Consider the following 21,757-nt stretch of genomic DNA (forward strand, 5'->3'; position numbering starts at 1 on the left):
CAAAAAGATTGAGGTCAGAGGATGATGGTGACCTCACCATGATTCTTTTTTAGGCTTATAGCAACCTGGGAGTCTATAAATTATATATATATATAATTATAATATTATAATATATATATATATATATATATATATATATATATATATATATATATATATATATATATATATATATATATATATTTTTTTTTTTTTTTTTTTTTTTTTTTTTTTGCAGCATTGGATGGTATATTGACCTTTGTGAAAATCATTGTTTTTCTGAAGGCATTATTATTTTTATCACACCATAGCAGAAAATGGTCAGTTATGAACTCATATACATATCTAGCAGACATCATTTTGACCCCCTCAGAGACTAAATAGACCTTTCATCTCACTTCTCAATATTCCAGCAGCACAAATCATCACTCGCTGCTTCTTTAATATCACAGTCTTGTTTGAACAGGGCGGCCTTTCACCAACCATCCAGAACTCCATTCATCTGGACCATCAGTGCAGCACAGCATTCATCTGTGAATAAAACTGTCTGAAAATCAGCATTTCTGAGCCCACTTGAAAGCAGGTGAATGACACAGATGTGCAGCTTGGTGTACTGGCATGGCAGCAACTTCATGAGCTTTCTCCTTTAACAATGAGTCAATTCAATTCAAGTTTATTTGTATAGCGCTTTTTACAATACAAATCGTTACAAAGTCAGAGGATGAGGTTGAAGCTTTCATTGTTTCTGCCGCAGTGAGGGTGTTACTACACACTTTAATGCTACCTAGCAGTAAGCTGGAATGGATTTTGTTGGGAAACTGAATACTGAACCATTATTTTTCTGTGTATGTTTCATATCTGTAAATTAATTCAATAAGGTCAGGCGATTACATATGCAGATAGTGTCATACTACCCTGAAGCCACAACAAATTAACCTTGAATCGAAAAGAGTTTTCTAACAAAACAACCGTACCCATAGTAAAACACAAATCTATATTGTTTGGCTATTTCTAGAAATATGGTTAGTTTGTGTCTGTTCTGTCACCATAGCAGATTCACAGTCTCTTTGGTCGTCTGATTCCTTGGCTCATGCTGATTCAGCTCGTTTGGTCATTTTTCGTCATTAAAAAAAATCTCCCATTTTGAATTTTCCTTCTTTTTGTTCATCTGATTTTCACCAGAATTGGCACAGATCATCTTCAGACCATGCTGGCAAAAAGTTATGGAATTCAAGTTCATTCGTCCAACCGTTCTTGAATACCACGTTAATGAATTAGATGAATAGCATGCAAAAATGCATATAAGGCTATATATCCTCATGCAAGCCATTCTTATTTTATAACAGACGAGATATTGAAACATGGAAATGAGAACATTTTTGATGAAAATAAATCAATATACCGCTGCCTTAACAGTTATGTACTGCAAGTATTTGTGCATTTTAATTAGACATATTTTGCATTGGTCCATTTGTTAGTGAACATATTCATACTGAATTGTAAATAGCATTGTTTCATTTTATACTGATATAAACTTTATGACCAAATAAAATGTCTAAATGAAATGGCATCTGTCACCGTTTTTTTTTTCTTCACTTTTTACTGAAATATATTACATCTATTTATTTAGTAGACATCTGTATGCAAAGTAACATTTTCTCATAATGTAATTATCTATTTTTATATCCATCTATAATTTATAAACATCTTAATTGAGACTGGAAGACTACTAGTGATTTTTTTTTTTCTTTTGTTTTTACCATCAAGCATCCTTTGTATGTTTTTTGTAGCTGTTAGCTAATTTGTCTTTCATGGACAAATTTAAGCATGAAGGTCTCAGCTGTGAACTCATTTATTATTATTATTATTATTTAAATTTGTTTCATATTGCTGTCTTCAATAATAATGATAATAATTATAAAATTAATGAAAAATATTTTTGTGATTTGTTTGGTGTGTTTTTTATTTATTTACCTCTAAAAGTAACATTGCATGTAAAATATGCTTAATGTTATGTTATATTTAAAATTGATTTTAATTCAATAAAACAAATAATAATAATTAATAATAACAATTATTATTATTAATAATAATAATAATAATAATAATAATAATAATAATAATAATAATAATAATAATAATAAAAGAAAAACCCTTTCAGGAAGTTCCAAAACCTAAAATGTTGGTGACTTTGGTGACATCTGGTGACTCATGATGGTAAAGAAATATTAAAGTGTCAAAAATATCATTAGGCACTATATGGCTGTAGTACTCAATGTGCTGCGTATAGACTGAAATCTATAAACCCTTGTTATAACGAAGTCGAAAAAGAAAACATTTTCGTGGTCAGACTACAAAGATACCAAAATATGCTAACAGAGAAATCTGAACATGCTATGAGGAAAAGGCAAAGTAGGAAATAGAGTAATTATTTATTTAAAAACATATAATTTCAATTACTCAAAAAAGTAAAATGGCATGAAACAGGGAGAATAAACAATAAACCTAGCAAGTATCATGTTCAAGCCATTCTAGTTTGGAATCATCAACAAATCTTGCAGCAGGACTTGATCTGACTGTGAAGTGTGTGTGTGTGTGTGTGTGTGTGTGTGTGTGTGTGTGTGTGTGTGTGTGTGTGTGTGTGTGTGCGTGTGTGTGTTTTGTAGGCTAACCCATTCATCTATGTGTATGCATGATCTGCATTGTGTTGGATTTATTGAATAATATAAAAAAAGAAGAAAAAAAAGAAGGAAAAATCCTTAATTTTAGTTGAATTTAGCCCAGTCTTTTATTGTGGCAAGCCAAGTATTGTACAGCTCTGATTAAGGAAACTATAAATAAATAAATACATTTGCCCAAATTTGTTCTGAAGGATGTTTGAAGGTTAATTAAAAACATGATCTATTTATTTCACACACTCTTGACCAGGAAATCTGCTCTTGTTGATCATCAGTGGTTTCTCACGTGTATGAATTACTCTGTGTTTTTAATGCTGACTTAAACGTGATGTTTTGTTGAGTTGCATTTAAAAATGTCACAGTAAACATTTCTGGATGTAAAAGCCACAAAATGGTTTCTAATTTCTACTTCTGAGATCACAAAATCTTTTATTTTTTTCTTGATTTTGTTCACTGGTGTTTTTAGGACCCATCAGAGTATGTTTTAAGACTGTGAAATCATGTAAAAAAAAAAAAAACATGAATGCAAAACCAGGGTGTGGGTCTTTAGTCTTGGGACATTTTCTCAAGTGTCTTTGAGGGCCCAGTGAGGGACATGGCCTCTAGGGGTCTTAGCATATCTCAGCACCAGAATATCATCTTATTCATATAAAACCAGTATTTTGGTGCTGAGTGTCAGTAAAGTAACATCACTCCTTACAGTAAATATAAAACATCAAATAATGCCACCAGGTTCACCTCTGAAACTGAATCTATATGTTTAAGAACCAGATGAGAACAGACTCCAAAATAAATCTGAACACATAATAGAAAAGCAGACTACAAAAACACATGCAATACAAAAGACTCAGCTCGTGCTCAAAAGGCATTTATTTCTTGTATGAACAATATGTGAAATAATGTCTTTAACATGATCATAATGTGAAAGAACAGATGTCTACAGTAAGATCCTGCTGAAAAGAGCAGATGAGACCAGCAAGGTCTTTTTGGTTATTTTTATACTGGTATGGTCTTGGTTTAGCTGGTGGACTTGACTTAGTTTCTGTCTATTATCTTTCTCATAATTCTGAATGATGAAGGAAATGTTGGTTAATCCAGTTATACACTAGTTAACATATCTGTTTATCATGAATGACCTGCAGAGAGCAGCAGAGGAGTTTTGATACAAACAGAAAAGACTCAAGTGTCCAAAAATATCACTTGAATATAAGCGTCAATAAATAAAAACATTGAAATTAATGAAAGTGAAAGGGATTCATAGTTTGGAATAATTTTATTGATTATACTGCATTTTAAAAAAATGTCTTTATCTCACACATACAACAATTTTGAGGTTTCTTTTAAAACTGTTTTCACTCACAGTAAGAGATGTTTTCTTGCTTGTATCCACCAGTGAGGTCCACGGTAATAAAAGGTGAATATAACTGCAAAATATTAACGCGTCTTTGGTGCTAGAAGGATATTGCATAATGTCATAAACTAAACATAATTATTTGACAGCTGCTTCACGAAATACATTTTAAATGACAGAAATTATCATGGGTGCAATTTCAAATTAATAAATATTGTCTCATTTTGCCATTTTAGGCTTTGCTTGTCAAAATTCACACAACTCGCTGACGTGGTTTTTAAGCTGTAGTCTGTTATCCTGTAACTGTTATCCAAACGTGTTCAAATCAGAGAAATCAGAGAAATCAAATACATTTTGGGACTGCAATATTTATATATATAAAAAAAAAAAAAAATCTGCATATGCTTCCTTGTTTGTGGTCACCGCATAAAAAATATTAATTCAGGGAATCTGAATAATATTTGAGCAGCACTTTAGATTTAAATAAACCATATGATTAAATACTTTTTAGACCGAACAACAACACTGAGACGAGAGACCAGACCCAAGACTATCAGACAGAGCTTTATTAAAAGAACTGAACCCAATAAAGATTAAAAAAGGTCTTTCCTTGTTTCTTACCTTTAAACTTAAATATGTAATATGTTTAATGTAGAACTCTTTTAATTTTTCTAGAATTATAAATTAAAGAAAATATCAAAACATGTAATGGTTATTTCTTCTTCTTCTTCTTCTTCTTCTTCTTCGAAACACAAAATTGCGTACAGCAAAAATATTTTTAAAATTTCCGAAACAGTAAAGTGAAGTAATAAGTATATTGAATGTTGAACATTCTTGGTTACAAAAAAATCATTTTCCGCAAAATAACTTTTTTTCTCTTTATCAAATAGCAACACTTAAATTATAATATTAAGAATTTGCCATTACTATTATAATGTTACAAAACATACACAAATATTTTAAAGGCTAAATGTAAATGAACCAGATCAAAAAAATTACATCAGAATTGTTTACTAACAGTTAATCTGACAATGATGCTTAATGTGTAGTACATATTATCTGTGTAAACTCCTAAACAGTATCTTATCTCTGGCTGCTAATGGTGGAAATATTATATTGTATTCAGATATCCAAAAAAATAAAAAAAGATTACTCTGGAAATTTGTTACAACTAGCCACAGTTTTTTTTGTGATTTTGATTTTGTAAAACTATTTATTCTTCAGGAACATCCACATCATATCCAAGAACATGTTATATAATCATACGCAGATGCCGTTGACAGATACTTTGCAGACTTTTATAATATTTGATATATTTGATGACTATTTTTATAGAAAAGTCCCCCTCGGTGCACTGAAAGAGCGATGAAGAAACAATTAACAATTCAGCTGCACTTCACCGAAATTAATCAGAATTAGTTTGTTTTATTGATAGAAATAAAAACCTTTATAAAGGAATAGTAATGCTTTTCAGTAATGTTTTTACATTTTAAATGGTTTCACATATTTACCTTATTGTACTTCTAATAGTTTTGGGTCTTGAAGCTGATATGTAACTTTTGTCTGTAGATCTGAATTATAAAAATGTTTTTCCATCTGGTCTGTTTTTCTAACAGCAGAAGCTAAGAAACAAACAGAGAATTCAGATTATATATATATATATATATATATATATATATAAACTGTAATGTAGGGGGATTTACAGTAAAAACCCAAGGACCAGATATTTGGCAATGAAGAGGAGGAGTCAGAGATGAGTTCAATTAATAATAATAATTTTACTTGAAGAAAATAGTTTGCAATTTCATCAGCAGAAGTCAGCTTCAATACTCTCGATGGAGTTCGTAGGCCGCCCCCGTACAACTCAAAATCAACCACAGTTATACCCTGACAGAGGATACTAATTGCGTCAATACATAGTCAACAAAATTCTGATTGGTTCCAAAACCTAGATAAACTCTCCAAAGACGTATATCTGATACGCTGGACACTGGCAGTTGATCGTTTGTCCTGGGACTGTCTGAGCTTCTCCCTGTACAGACAGATACTAACACACATACACAGAGAACTTATCCAAAATTCAAGGCTTTCTAGCACTGGCGAGTGTCTTATCATTACGGTTGGATACACACACATAATATGTGGACATTAATCTTGAGGAAAAGAAATACAGGGTAGAAGAGGATTCTTTAATATCTCATAAGCGCACATAAGGTTACACCTTTCACTCTTGCCATAACTTGATTCATAGTCAAACAAGAAATCATGTAATAATATAATTAATATCAGTATGAAGGATATGGCAACTCGGCATCCACTCCTTCAGTAACAATATATGGAGACACAAATATGCTAAACTATAGTCAAAAGACTAAGTTATGAAAAATCTTCATCATATTGATAATTTCACAGACAGCACTGCTAGTGTTTGTTTAATGTGCTAATTTAATTTCAGAAGAATAACTCACCGATCAGCAGAATGAGCAGAAGTCCATTCATCAGAGCAGATGTGATTAAAATAATCTGATATTGTGTTTGATTCTGATCAGTGAACTCCACTCGTGTCTGATTGTGACACTCAGTTAGTTGAGCTGATTCTGTAAGAAAGAGTTCAGTCTGTTACTGTCAGTCTCTTACTGGAGCACAATGACAATGATACAGGTTTGTAAAACTGAATTAATTATTGATAACTTATTTATCTCTGTGTGGACTGAACCATTGAGAGGCATTATGTTTTTTCTATAAATAACAAATAAAAAATGTAAAAAAAAAATAATTAGACTGATTTTAAGAATTTCTTCAGTAAAAATAAATAAAAAAGTAATTGAACTCACCGGTGAAGTATATTCTGGTGCTGATGCTGAGTTTTGGAGGTTTGTATGTGTTCATACAGTAATAAACTCCTAATTCATCAGCAGTCACATTATTAATAACCAGACCATGTTTAAACTGCACTGAATATTTCTTTCTGAATGATTTATTGAAGTAAAAAGGTGATATTGTAGCTGACATTGGTCGTAGAAAAACATTGTCTTGAGAAGGACTGTAGAATGACTGTTCGAGGATCTGCTGTTTTCAGTAAAATCCAATAAACATCTTTTCCATCAAGATCACAGTTTATGATCACATTTGATCCCAGATCAGTTAATAGATCTGACACTGCATACGGACAACAGATTATTACCACTGTGTGAAGAATGAAAAAAAAAACATTTTATAAAAGTCTGCAAAGAATATATGGTAAAAATATGAATATTATGTAAACTCACAGAGCTGAAGCTGAATGATCTTCATGATGTTTCTTGATCACGTCAGTATAAATTCTGGTTTCCTTCACAAAGTGTGATGAAATCAATGCAGGAGAAGACGACAAAGAAATACACATGAACAAGAGGAAGTCAAGTCTGACAGCATTGTACACTTTTCAACACACAACGATGCATGACCTCAATAATGAAGGGCCTAAATAGAACAACTTTTGTAACCTGTATCATGTTGTCTCCCTCTCATTGTCTGTAGTTTATTTACCCCTACAGAAATTGTTGAATAAAGTCATTATCTTTGTTTTCCTTTGACACAAGAAGTATATTGTAGCTTAAGGGAAAGTTACTTCATTTGTAATGCATTACAATAATGCATTACTCCGCAAAAATAAACTAATTGTGTAACTTAGTTACTTTATATGGAAAGTTATGCATTATGCTACTTTATGTTAGTTTTTGTCACTTCAGCTGGGCTTGCTTATTTCTTTTTAATAACAGAAAACCCAAACGTTGAATTTTTGGAGACTGCAAAGGCCCTTTTCACACCAAGAGTGAAATGAATAAGCCTCAGTCTGAAGAAAATGCCTCTTCCTCTGCACTTACTACCAATATTTCTCAACACAGAGATAGGAAAGATGTCAGTGAATAAATGAGAAAATAACGTAACTTGTGTTACTTATTTGAAAAAAGAAACTCAGATATTTTCTTGTTGCTTACTGTCACAGTCATGGACTTTTAGTTGTGTTCTTCCCTGTTTCAGTACTAGACAATGTTTTGTGCTGTTATATTCTTATTTGCATTTTCTTCTTTATACCAATATTAAATCTATTTAGTGTTCTGTATGTGTCATTTCATATTTGTGCTAAATTTAGAACCTTTACCAGGTCAAATACATTAATGTATTTAAGGTTGATATCTGCTATGTGTCATGATCATGGACTCCATGTTAATTGTTTCATTCCTAGCACCTGTGTTGTCCCAGTCATCCTGCCTTCATAAGCCGTGTCCTTTCAATTCAGTGTTGTTGGGTCTACCAGTTCCATACGTGTGTCTTCCTCCTATTCTCCTGATTGGATTTACTCCTGTGTTTGATTAATGAAGACTATTTTGATTATCCTCAGCTCTGTGTTCATTCCGGCAGCGCAGTGTGACAGAAGACCGAACCAAAATACAGTAAATTGTGTGGCTCTCCTCCCTTTTGTTTCCACACTTATCCTCAGTCCCTTTTCTCTCTGTTGTGTTTATGGATCCCCTCCTTCGCCCTGAGTACCTCCTCCTCCTGCTGGAGCAGGGGGAGAATTCGCTCGGGGCACATACCAGACTATTCTGGATCATGGCAAGCCTCACCAACTACCCGGACAATGTGCTCTGTGTGTAATACAACGTCAGTTTGAACACTGCTTACAGAGCGCCGTCGTCCAAGGACGGTCCCTGAGTGAATTTTGCTGCCCTTCGTGGAGTGGACACACCCGACCCAGAGCCCAGCCCACCATTTCCCTGCAGTACGGAGCATAAGCCCGAGCCCACTGATAATGGAGAGCCAGAGCCCAACTCTGGGAAGTCGTGGCCTAATGGTTAGAGAGTCGGACTCCCAATCGAAAGGTTGTGAGTTCGAGTCCCGGGCCGGCAGGAATTGTGGGTGGGGGGAGTGCATGTACAGTTCTCTCTCCACCTTCAATACCATGACTTAGGTGCCCTTGAGCAAGGCATCGAACCTCCAACTGCTCCCTGGGGCGCCGCAGCATAAACGGCTGCCCACTGCTCCGGGTGTGTGTTCACTGCTCTGTGTGTGTGCATTTCGGATGGGTTAAATGCAGAGCATGAATTCTGAGTATGGGTCACCATACTTGGCTGATTGTCACTCCACTTTCACACTTTCACTTTTTTTTTTTTTTTTTTTCAACCCGTCAGATCAGGTGCGAGAGCTGGCTACAGTGCCCACCATAAGGGAGAGAGCCGTGGACAGTGTGAGCATGGAGTGTAGCTCCACCCCCTGCATCGTGGCTGAGGATGAGCAGAGTGTTTTCCAGTGCCCACTCTTAGAAAATGGTCAGAGTCTCCCTCACCTCCGCCTCTTCACCCCAGACTCCGCCTTGGCCTGTAATCCCAGCGGCTCCAATTCAGCTCCTAGCTCCCTTGCCTCCACCTTCAACCATCAATCCATCAGCTCCACCAGGCTCCCTCTTCCCTCTGGCTCCGCCTTGGTTGGGCGTTGAGCCACCATCGCCTCTGGACTCCTCTTCACTGGCTGCACCTAGCCGCTCCGTCCCACCAGCTCCATCGGGCTCCTTCCTCTCGCCAGCTCCACCTTGGTCCTCAGTCACTCTGGCTCCACCGCAGATCTCTGGATCTCCGCCTTGGTCGCCAGTCCCCTCGGCTCATTAGCTCTCCATCTCCGTCTCCACCTCAGGCTCCTCCTCCACCTGCTCCACCGCTGTCGGTCAGCCCCCTGGAGTTGGCGGCCATTCCTTCTCCATGGCTCCTCCCACCATTGGCTCCACCTTGGGCCACTGTTATGGCTGTGGCCTGGGTCTGGCTGGGCTCCTCCTGCTCCAGGCTCCTACTGTCTATTACAGTCTGATATGGTTGGTTCTACAAGTTTTAATACCCCTGTCCATGCAAAGTAATGTTTGAACTTCATGAAAATATAATATAATCTCAGCAGAAACAGGGGTGGGATGTTTTCACTTGTGTCAATATTTTTTACTACAGCATCCTGGTCCAACAGCGACGCCACTCTTTAATAGTAATATGATAGACAAGGCTTGGACTCCAGAGAACGATCAGAGTTTATTTAGTCACAGAAAACTGTGAAAAACACAATGTGAAACACAATGTGAAAATTTTCAGGGACAGGAAAAGAGTGATTAGGATTCTTGAGATTAGGAAAATCAATTTTCAATCCAACCCAAGGCTGGCAAACATATGAGATTATTTCTACACAGGCTCTAACCTGGTCACCATGATACTGCAGTGAGTGCGAGATAAACCTGATGAATAACGGGGTGATTCTCAATACACAAACTGATGCTTCCTCGTTTGCTCGCTCCTCTGTACTTCAGCCCATGGGCCAGAAAGTGATCAAAGTTTTCCATCTGAAACACATTTCAATTCCATAACTGCACCATGAGAAAAAAAGAATGAGAAAGCTTCTAGAGGAGCTATGACCAAGGATACACAGGTGTACATAGGTGGTGTAGTAGTGACTAATGAAGTGGCCATACTGTGGCCCTGTCCCAAATCGTACCCTAAATCCTTCTGAATCCACACTTTGGTGATGTAATGCAGCTTTGACTGTCGGTTAACAGCATGCTGCAGAGCTCTCAAGCTTGCTTCTAAAGATAAAATGGTCTCTTTATGGATATGTGCACACAATGGTCATTGTAAGTCCACAAAGATCACAAGTTCACATGAAGTGTGTCATTTAGGAAAATGCCTGTGAATTTACCAATGTTCCACCCACGTACAGTACATGTGCACTTTCATACCAGTTTTAAAGTTAAATTGGCATATATATAATTTGAAAGTATAGCAATTAAATGTCTATGGAACACCAGCCAATGAAGCGTTTTATTGGAACTAAAATACTGTTGAAATCATGTTATCATGTCATGTCATTATTTTATTTTATTTTTTCAAATTAAAGTGAGCTTTAATATGGTATTTGGTCTACCTTTGGTGCTTGAGATTTTATTGGTGTTTATGTGTTTCTATGAAAAAACAAAAACGACAGTAATGAAGTTCGAGGTTAGCAATATGCAAAAAGTTAAAATGTTATTTAGGGGTGACCATTATTTTAGGTGGTATAACTTTATTATTTCCAGGGCAATGCATCATACATGACACACAGCCACAATATTATTTTTTTTTAGGCAGGTCTTGCAAAAGTTTTTAATTACAGAAATTGAATAAAGTAATCAAATGTAAAACTGCATTGCATTTTGCACTGTATAAATTAAAGATAGTTTTTTATTAAAGTTCTAAAAGCTTTTTAATCAAGAGCAGTGCGTGATTTCTTTGTTGTTGCTGTTCGATTACAGTTTTTACAGACGCTAGGACACATTTCTCAATACTTAGGTCACTTTTGCAAAACTCTTCACACAGTGAGCACAACAGAAGTCTTATCTGGGCTAAACTGAGGATCAATTATCATTGCTTTGGCACAAAATGCATTCAACGACTAGATCTCTCAAATTTCATGAATTCTTTTCTCACTCATGTCACGGTTCACGAATTCACTGTCTCACCTTTTCTGTGCATGCGGTTGTGTTGGAGGCGTGGTTACTGATTACCTTTCACTCTGATCACCGCCACCTGCTGCACTCATCACCGGGGCTATATTTACCTGTCTCTAACCCAGCCGTGTTGTCAGTTCATTGCAGTGTGTTTGGGGTTCTGGATGTTCATGTGCTTCCTGGCCTACTCTCTCCGTTTCGTATTCCTGGATCCTGCTGGTCCGGTTCGCCCATTGCTTCCATGCGTCACGATCCTGGGCGGTGGTATCCTGAGCCTGCTTTCCTGCCTGCCTGCCTGCCTCAGAGCCCGTCTTCACTCGTCTTTGATTCATCCAGCGACACTGACATTTAAATTTCACGAGTGCCTGAGTATAATAAATCTGTCATTAACCCGCTATTGGATTCTCTGCCTTTCTTTCCACACCCAGATGTAACAGAATGAACTGACCACTGATGGGTCCAGCGAGAATGGCAGAGCTTCAGGAATACCTCACGACCAGCAATCAACATATGGACCATCAGTAGGAACAGGTCTCCGCCACTGATCAGGCAGTACAAGCTCTGGTGATGCAGGTGTCCGAGCTCACTACCCAGATTCAACCGCTATGATTGCCCACTGCACCCACCCCACCGCCTGTTTCCCCCAACCCCATTAGTTTTTTACAGATGCTAGGACACATTTTTCAATACTTCGGTCACTTTTGCAAAACTTCACACAGTTCTCCTAACCAACTTTCAGCTTGGAAAAGCAGTTCATTTCACATTCAAAATGCACTATAACTACCATAACACTTTATTCAGGTCTCAAATCAACTCATTCTTCCAGAACACTAGCAAAGGTTGACAGCCAACAAACACTTTGTCAACCACAAAACAATGACCTAAAAACACCAACAACATGTAGCATTATACAATGTTTTCTTTTGTAAAACAAGGACACCTCTCTGTTTATAATTCACTGCAATATATGTTACTGGAATGAATCAGACATGATGCAGAATTCGTCCATATTTTATGTCGTTTATTTATTTTAATTTTTTTTTGCACTGAGTAATTCCAAAATACAAGAATTTGTATACACACCATCCACTGATACAGATACAATAGTAATGCTAATCTACTCTGTCTTCTCCATTTGGCCACAGGTTCTCATCCACATCACATCTTATGTCATCTAGGGCAATACACCTAGGAAAGAATCTTCTGGCATGCCTGATCCATCCCTGGCAATCTTCTGCTGATATGTCCAGGCATCCAGCATTCATTGCATCCAGGAGTGACATTTGATCATGTGGATGGTGCTCCTAAACCTTCCACCTCCATGAGGAAAAGAATTCCTCTATGGGGTTGAGGAATGGAGAGTAAGGTGGGAGGAAAAGTGACTCCATTCTGGGATGGGCCACAAACCACTCGGTGACTGCACGGGAGTTGTGAAATGCCACATTGTCCCATACAATTATAAATGTTGGCTGATTCCTTCTTTCTGCATCCCTTTCCTCATCTAGCACAACCCTTCCATAGAGATCATGCAGGAACGCAAGGAGACGTTCAGTGTTGTATGGACCAATTAGTGGTCTGTGTAACAGCACTCCATCAGTGGATATTGCTGGGCACATTGTGATGTTGGCACCCCTCTGGCCCGGGACAATCACTGTGGCTCTCTTCCCCATCACATTCCTCCCTCGTCGCCGTGTTTTGGCCAAGTTGAAACCCGCCTCATCCACAAAGATGAAAATGTGGGGTGTTTGCCTGCCTTCAATCTCCATGACTCTCTTTAAAATAAATCCACAAGGCAACATAAGCTGTTACGGTAGTAAATTTGTAAAAAATTGTCTTTGGGTGTGTTTGGTTCAAAAACAGTTCTGTATTTTACTGTATTGTGATCTTACCTGGACATATTGGTTCCTGAGTTGCTTGACATGTTCAGAGTTCCTCTCAAAAGGCACAGTGTACAACTGTTTCATCCTGACCTGATGTTTTTTCAGGACTCTAGAAATTGTTGTTATGCTTACAGTACACTGTGAATATTTGCAAAAGTAACGTTGTCTGCCAAGACTCTGTCTCGAATCTCAGTGAGTTTTATCCCATTGTTTCGGATGACCATATCAACAATGGCAGTTTCCTGCACATCAGTGAGCATCCTTCCTCTCCCACCTGTGTGAGGTAACCATTGAGTCCTAAGCAGAAATGCAAAAACAACTACACACAAGTTTACAGTATTTACTTCTGTAATGTGCAACTCCGTCAAATGCCCTTGCAGAATACAAGTTACCTGTTGGTTTGCCGGAAAACTCGAACAATAGATGCCACTGTAGAGTGTTGCAGATTTGGCTGCACTCTCTGACCAGCCTCTCTCATTGAGATACCATGATTTACTACATGATCAATTACAGTAGCTCTGATCTCATCTGAGACTACAGCTCTTGATCTTCCTCTTATTCTTCTTCCACCACGCATAGGTATTCCTTGCCCCCTCCCAGCCACTCTTCTTCCTCTTTCAGCCACTTCTCTATTTCTGGCTGGGTCCATGTTTACATCACAATACAAAACTATTCAGCAGTTGTCTCCTTTTGTAATGAAATTGAAAGAGTAACACCTGTGTAGATGTTCATCTACAATGAGAATCAGCTGTGGCTGGTCCAATTGTCCAATTGTTTTATAGCATTTAATCTTAAGATTTAAAATATATTTCATTAAAATATTACTGTAGAAATGTAGCAAATTGCTGTCTTATTCAGTTCTGTATTATGTTATTGTTTTGAACATAAGTTTAACAGTTTTGAAAAAAGTATGTAAGCATGTGCAAATTGGCCTGTACGTACAAAGAGTTTTGGCAGTTGTTGTGTCTTAGTGAGAAAAGAATTCATGAAATTTGAGATATGTAGTCATTAAATGCATTTTGTGCCAAAGCAATGATAATTGATCCTCAGTTTAGCCCACATAGACTTCTGTTGTGCTCACTGTGTGAAGAGTTTTGCAAAAGTGACCTAAGTATTGGGAAATGTGTCCTAGCGTCTGTAAAAAAAACTGTAACATCACCAGCATCATGGCAGAGAGATACGTGGGTGAGCCAGAGCTGTGTCAAGCTTTTCTGACTAGATGCTCATTACTTTTCCCTTTAACCTTTTCCACTGAGAGATCCAGAGTGGCATTGGTGTTAAACCTGCTGTCTGGGCGTGCGGCTCTTTGGGGAACGGCGGTGAGGGAGAATAACGATCCTTGTTGTTCCTCGTTCCAGGCACTCCAGGAGGAAATGAGACTGGTGTTCGATCATGTGGTGTCATGCTGTGAGGCGGCCCACAGACACTCTGATCTTCACCAAGGCAAGCTTTCAGTTTCTGACTACATGATACAATCCAACTCAACTGCTGTCTTCCAAGCACTAGTCAATGACGTGTTGAGAGACATGGTAGATCAGTTCATTTATGTCTACCTGGATGACATACTGATATTTTCTTCTCTCCAGGAACATGTTCAGCAAGTCAGACTAGTGCTCCAGAGGCTGCGAGCAAATGGGCTTTTTGTCAAGGCGTTTTTCACGCACAGTACGTTCGATTTTTGGGGTACATTGTGTCGTCCGAGGGAGTGCGCATGGACACCGACAAGGTTAAGCCTGTGGTGGATTGGCCAAGCCCAGATTCCCGCAAGGCCCTGCAGAGGTTTCTGGGGTTCGCCAATTTTTACAGACATTTCATTCGTGATTTCAGCCAACTAGCTGCGCCTCTGACAGCGTTAACCTCCCCCAGGATGACGTTAAGGTGGTCTGGTGTAGCCGAAGAGATCGAATTGAAGGTCATGACAGCCTTAGAAGGGGTAACGCCTCCACCCGTCGGTCCACCGGGTTGATTATTTGTGCCTGAGGGAGTTCGGTCCAACATTATTAGATGGGGCCGTGGTTCCAATGTAGCTTGTCATCCAGGACTTAATAAAACCAAGTTTTTGGTTAAGCAATGGGTCTGGTGGCCTAGTATGGCTCGCAACATCAGGGAGTTTCATTTCATTCCCTTGCCCAAATTACCTTCTGTCAAGGAGACTGCGGTGGCTGTCGTAGATCACGTCTTTTATTTACATGGCCTTCCGATGGATGTGGTCTCCGACAGGGGGCCCCAATTTGTATCCAATCTGTAACCTTTTCCACTGAGGGATCCAGAGTGGCATTGGTGTTAAACCTGCTGTCTGGGCGTGCGGCTCTTTGGGGAACGGTGAGGGAGAATAACGATCCTTGTTGTTCCTCGTTCCAGGCACTCCAGGAGGAAATGAGACTGGTGTTCGATCATGTGGTGTCATGCTGTGAGGCGGCCCACAGACACTCTGATCTTCACCAAGGCAAGCTTTCAGTTTCTGACTACATGATACAATCCAACTCAACTGCTGTCTTCCAAGCACTAGTCAATGACGTGTTGAGAGACATGGTAGATCAGTTCATTTATGTCTACCTGGATGACATACTGATATTTTATTCTCTCCAGGAACATGTTCAGCAAGTCAGACTAGTGTTCCAGAGGCTGCGAGCAAATGGGCTTTTTGTCAAGGCGTTTTTCACGCACAGTACGTTCGATTTTTGGGGTACATTGTGTCGTCCGAGGGAGTGCGCATGGACACCGACAAGGTTAATGCTGTGGTGGATTGGCCAAGCCCAGATTCCCGCAAGGCCCTGCAGAGGTTTCTGGGGTTCGCCAATTTTTACAGACATTTCATTCGTGATTTCAGCCAACTAGCTGCGCCTCTGACAGCGTTAACCTCCCCCAGGATGACGTTAAGGTGGTCTGGTGTAGCCGAAGAGATCGAATCGAAGGTCATGACAGCCTTAGAAGGGGTAACGCCTCCACCCGTCGGTCCACCGGGTTGATTATTTGTGCCTGAGGGAGTTCGGTCCAACATTATTAGATGGGGCCGTGGTTCCAATGTAGCTTGTCATCCAGGACTTAATAAAACCAAGTTTTTGGTTAAGCAATGGGTCTGGTGGCCTAGTATGGCTCGCAACATCAGGGAGTTTCATTTCATTCCCTTGCCCAAATTACCTTCTGTCAAGGAGACTGCGGTGGCTGTCGTAGATCACGTCTTTTATTTACATGGCCTTCCGATGGATGTGGTCTCCAACAGGGGGCCCCAATTTGTATCCAATCTGTAACCTTTTCCACTGAGGGATCCAGAGTGGCATTGGTGTTAAACCTGCTGTCTGGGCGTGCGGCTCTTTGGGGAACGGTGAGGGAGAATAACGATCCTTGTTGTTCCTCGTTCCAGGCACTCCAGGAGGAAATGAGACTGGTGTTCGATCATGTGGTGTCATGCTGTGAGGCGGCCCACAGACACTCTGATCTTCACCAAGGCAAGCTTTCAGTTTCTGACTACATGATACAATTCCGCACCCTGGCGGCCAAGTGCCACTAAAAAAAAGGAAGGCTCAGTGAGACAGATTCCCGCATGGGCTGACTGTGTCCAACGTGAAATATATGCCTTGGATCTTCCCAAAAGCTTGAACGGATTGATTGAGTTAGCATTAAGGGTCGACTCGAGGTTGGAACAGCACTCTCAAGTAGAGCAGCGCTCCCAAGCCAGAAGACAACTCGAGCATTTGGGTTCCCTCGCTGAAAACACGGTCAGCTCATCCAGCGATCCTGAACCCATGCAGGTGGGTAGAGCTCGGCTTTCCCGGGAGGTGTGGGAGCATCGACGATCTGAGGGACTATGTCTTTACTGCGGTGTGGCAGGGCATTAACTCAATCGCTGTCTGCTAAAAGACCAAGCCCGGCAGTTGGGAAGAGGCTACTGTCGGGTGGAGCAGCATTGGGGAAATCCTCGTCCGTGACTCTCCTTCCGGGAAGATTGCAATGGGAAACCGGGTCACACAACTGCCAAGCCCTGGTGGATTCCGGAGCGGATGGCAATTTTATAGACCTCTCCATGGCCCATCACCTCCGCATCCCCATCACGTCACTCCACAAACCCATTGCAGTTCATGCTCTCAATGGTCAGACATTACCCACCATCACGCACCCCACGGATACCATCACGTTGACGGTAGCGGGTAACCACACAGAAACTCTGGAATTCCTCCTCACTGACACTCCCCTCAGCCCCATTGTTCTTGGGCACCCCTGGCTCATCAAACACAACCCCAGGGTGGACTGGGGCCAAGGCTCCGTTTCCACCTGAAGTAATCAGTGCCATGCCTTTTGTCTTGTGTCTGCTCATTCATCTGTGTCTAGTTCTGTGTTTCAGGAGGAGACAGTGGATTTGTCTAACGTGCCCAAGGAGTACCTCGATCTGAAGGAAGTGTTCAGTAAGGCCTGGGTTGCTTCTCTTCCTCCCCATCGTCCCTATGACTGTCCTATAGACCTTATGCCAGGTACGTCTCCGCCTAAGGGCAAGTTATACTCACTTTCCACTCCCGAGAGGGAGGCCATGGAGATATATATTTCTGATTCGCTGGCTTCCGAGTTCATCCCCCCTTCCTCTTCTCCAGCGGGGACGGGGTTCTTTTTTGTGGTTAAGAAAGATGGATCTCTGCGACCTTGCATGATTACCGAGGGCTGAACAACATCACGGTGAAGAATACCTATCCTTTGCCGTTGATGTCTTCAGCCTTCGAGAGGCTGCAGGGAGCATCAATATGCACAAAACTGGACTTGCGTAATGCTTATCATTTGGTCCGCATAAGGAAGGGGGATGAATGGAAGACAGCATTTAATACCCCCCGGGGCCATCTTGAATATTTGGTCATGCCTTTCAGGCTGTCCAACTCAACTGCTGTCTTCCAAGCACTAGTCAATGACGTGTTGAGAGACATGGTAGATCAGTTCATTTACCTTCTGTCAAGGAGACTGCGGTGGCTGTCGTAGATCACGTCTTTTATTTACATGGCCTTCCGATGGATGTGGTCTCCGACAGGGGGCCCCAATTTGTATCCAAATTTTGGCAAGAATTTTGTAAATTACTGGGGGCTACGGTTAGTCTTTCCTCGGGTTTCCATCCCCAGAGCAATGGCCAAACCGAGCGGGCCAACCAGGATCTTGAGAGAGTGTTGCGATGTTTAGTCTCTAAGAAGCCTTCCTCCTGGAGTCAGCAAATTTATTGGGATGAGTACGCACATAACTTGTTGCCAGTGTTGGCTACGGGCCTATCTCCGTTTAAGTGTAGTCTAGATTACTAGCCACCAATTTTTCCCAGTCTGGAATCCGAGGGCGCAGTCCCCTCCACTCACGCCTTTTGTCCAGAGGTGTCGTCACACATGGAGCAGAGCCCTCGAGACTCTGCTCCAGGTGGGAAGACGAAGTTCACGAGTGCCTGAGTACAATAAATCTCTGTCATTAACTCGCTATTGGATTCTCTGCCTTTCTTTCCGCACCCAGACGTAACAACTCAGACACAACAACTGTAAAAACTCTTTGTACGTACAGGCAAATTTGCACATGCTTACTGTTTTCAAAACTGTTCATCTTATGCTATAAATAATAACATAATACAAAATTGAATAAAACAGCAATTTGCTACATTTCTACAGTAATATTTTAATGAAATATATTTTAAATCTTAAAATTAAATGCTATAATAACAATTGGACAATTAGTAGATTAGCATTACTATTGTATCAGTTGATGGTGTGGATACAAAGTCTTCTATTTTGGAATAACTCCGTGCAAAACAATTAAAATAAATAAACAACATAAAATACTGACGAATTCTGCATCATGTCTGATTCATTTTTCCAGTAACATATATTGCAGTGAATTATAAACCGAGATGTGTCCTTGTTTTACACAAGAAAACATTGTATAATGCTACATGTTGTTAGTGTTTTTTAGGTCATTGTTTTTTGGGTGACAAAGTGTGTTTGTCGGCTGTCTACCTTTTGCTAGTGTTCTGGAAGAATGAGTTGATTTAAGCCCTGAAGAGAGTGTTTTGGTAGTTGTAGAGCATTTTGAATGTGAAATGAACTGCTTTGCCAAGCTGAAAGCTGGTTAGGAGAACTGTGAGTTCTTGCAAGAGTTTCGAGAATTCAAGAGTTTTGCAAGAGTTTCGAGAATTCAAGAGTTTTGCAAAAGTGACCTAAGTATTGAGAAATGTGTCCTAGTGTCTGTAAAAAAACTGTAATATAAAGACTGTTACTTTAAGAGAATGCACTGATCCAGCAGGCCTATGTTCAGCCGGCTATGTCTACTGTAGGATACTTACCAAAATGGGCATTTTTTTCATAATTTTAGTGTGAATTTGTCCATTTAAACACAATACTTCAGAGAGAGCGTTTGCGCGCTTCAGGTGAGCACATGCACAATTCAGGGATTCCAGAATGCGCATCCATCAACAGAAACATATTAGATGAGCCCTGTTTGTTTTACATGCTCTATATATACATGCTCTTTTACATGCTCATTATATATATATATATATATATATATATATATATATATATATATATATATAATTCCTTAATTAATGGAAACACATTTATAATTATTATGTTGATCTATACGCCTACTTTTGTTCAAAATGACATCACACGTTTTATTTCACTTAAAACAGTGGTTCTTAACCTTTTTTTCCAGCGGGCCGCACTATGGTCTATGTACAAGTCTCGCAGGCCGCACGCATATAATTTAGATATTACGTCACCAATACAAACCAACCTGATTTATAATATTATAGCCTAAATATTATATCTAATCTATGACATAAAAATAAAAAAAACTGAGGTTCGTCATCAGTTAGGTGTGCTATTTGATTGCAATCTTTCCTTAGAAAGCCACGTTTCTAGCATTTGTAAAACTGCATTTTTGCATCTCAAAAATATATCTAAATTACGGCTATGCTCTCAATGTCAAATGCAGAAATGATAATCCATGCATTTATGACCTCAAGGTTAGATTATTGTAATGCTTTATTGGGTGGTTGTTCTGCACGCTTAGTAAACAAACTACAGCTAGTCCAAAATGCAGCAGCAAGAGTTCTTACTAGAACCAGGAAGTATGACCATATTAGCCCGGTCCTGTCAACACTGCACTGGCTCCCTATCAAACATCGTATAGATTTTAAAATATTGCTTCTTACTTATAAGCCCTGATGGTTTAGCACCTCAGTATTTGAATGAGCTCCTTTTACATTATAATCCTCTACGTCCGCTACGTTCTCAAAATTCAGGCAATTTGATAATACCTAGAATATCAAAATCAACTGCGGGCGACAGATCCATTTCCTATTTGGCACCTAAACTCTGGAATAACCTACCTAACATTGTTCGGGAGGCAGACACACTCTTGCAGTTTAAATCTAGATTAAACACCCATCTCTTTAACCTGGCTTACACGTAACATACTAATATGCTTTTAATATCCAAATCCGTTAAAGGATTTTTAGGCTGCATTAATTAGGTAAACCGGGAACACTTCCCATAACACCCTATGTACTTGCTACATCATTAGAAGAATGTCATTTACACTAATATTAGTCTGTTTCTCTCTTATTCCGAGGTCACCGTAGCCACCAGATCCAGTCTGTATCCAGATCAGAGGGTCACTGCAGTCACCCGGATCCCGTACGTATCCAGACCAGATGGTGAATCAGCACCTAGAAAGGACCTCTACATCCCTGAAAGACAGCGGAGACCAGGACAACTAGAGCCCCAGATACAGATCCCCTGTAAAGACCTTGTCTCAGAGGAGCACCAGGACAAGACCACAGGAAACAGATGATTCTTCTGCACAATCTGACTTTGCTGCAGACTGGAATTTAACTGCTGGTTTCGTCTGGTCAGAGGAGAACTGGCCCCCCAACTGAGCCTGGTTTCTCCCAAGGTTTTTTTCTCCATTCTGTCACCGATGGAGTTTCGGTTCCTTGCCACCGTTGCCTCTGGCTTGCTTAGTTGGGGTCACTTCATCTACAGCAATATCATTGACTTGATTGCAAATAAATGCACAGACACTATTTAAACTGAACACAGATGACATCACTGAATTCAATGATGAACTGCCTTTAACTGTCATTTTGCATTATTGACACACTGTTTTCCTAATGAATGTTGTTCAGTTGCTTTGCCACGATGTATTTTGTTTAAAGCGCTATATAAATAAAGGTGACTTGACTTGACTTAACATTCATTGAAATAAATAAATAATTTTACTCCCCATAAATAAAACACCTGATGCTGTTGGGAGCTGGCCAATTTTGTGAGATTCAGGTCGAAAGGAGTAACAGCACAATGAAGTTGCGATTGTAAAGCCTGTGTTATACTTTCCGCATGAGCAATCCGGATGC

The 21,757-nt window shown here is 39.6% G+C and overlaps 1 long non-coding RNA gene across 1 annotated transcript in view; it reads right to left on the reverse strand.

Annotated features, from left to right (window-relative positions):
• Nucleotides 1-606: 606 nt before the first annotated feature.
• Nucleotides 607-21,757, reverse strand: part of LOC132160025 (uncharacterized) — a 60,125-nt gene continuing 38,974 nt past the window's right edge. The window contains exon 2 of the long non-coding RNA XR_009437935.1: nt 607-763. This is a non-coding gene — a long non-coding RNA (uncharacterized LOC132160025). The remainder of the gene's footprint in view (nt 764-21,757) is intronic.

The sequence above is a fragment of the Carassius carassius genome, chromosome 16 (assembly GCF_963082965.1).
Source record: "Carassius carassius chromosome 16, fCarCar2.1, whole genome shotgun sequence".
Taxonomy (NCBI): Eukaryota; Metazoa; Chordata; class Actinopteri; order Cypriniformes; family Cyprinidae; genus Carassius; species Carassius carassius.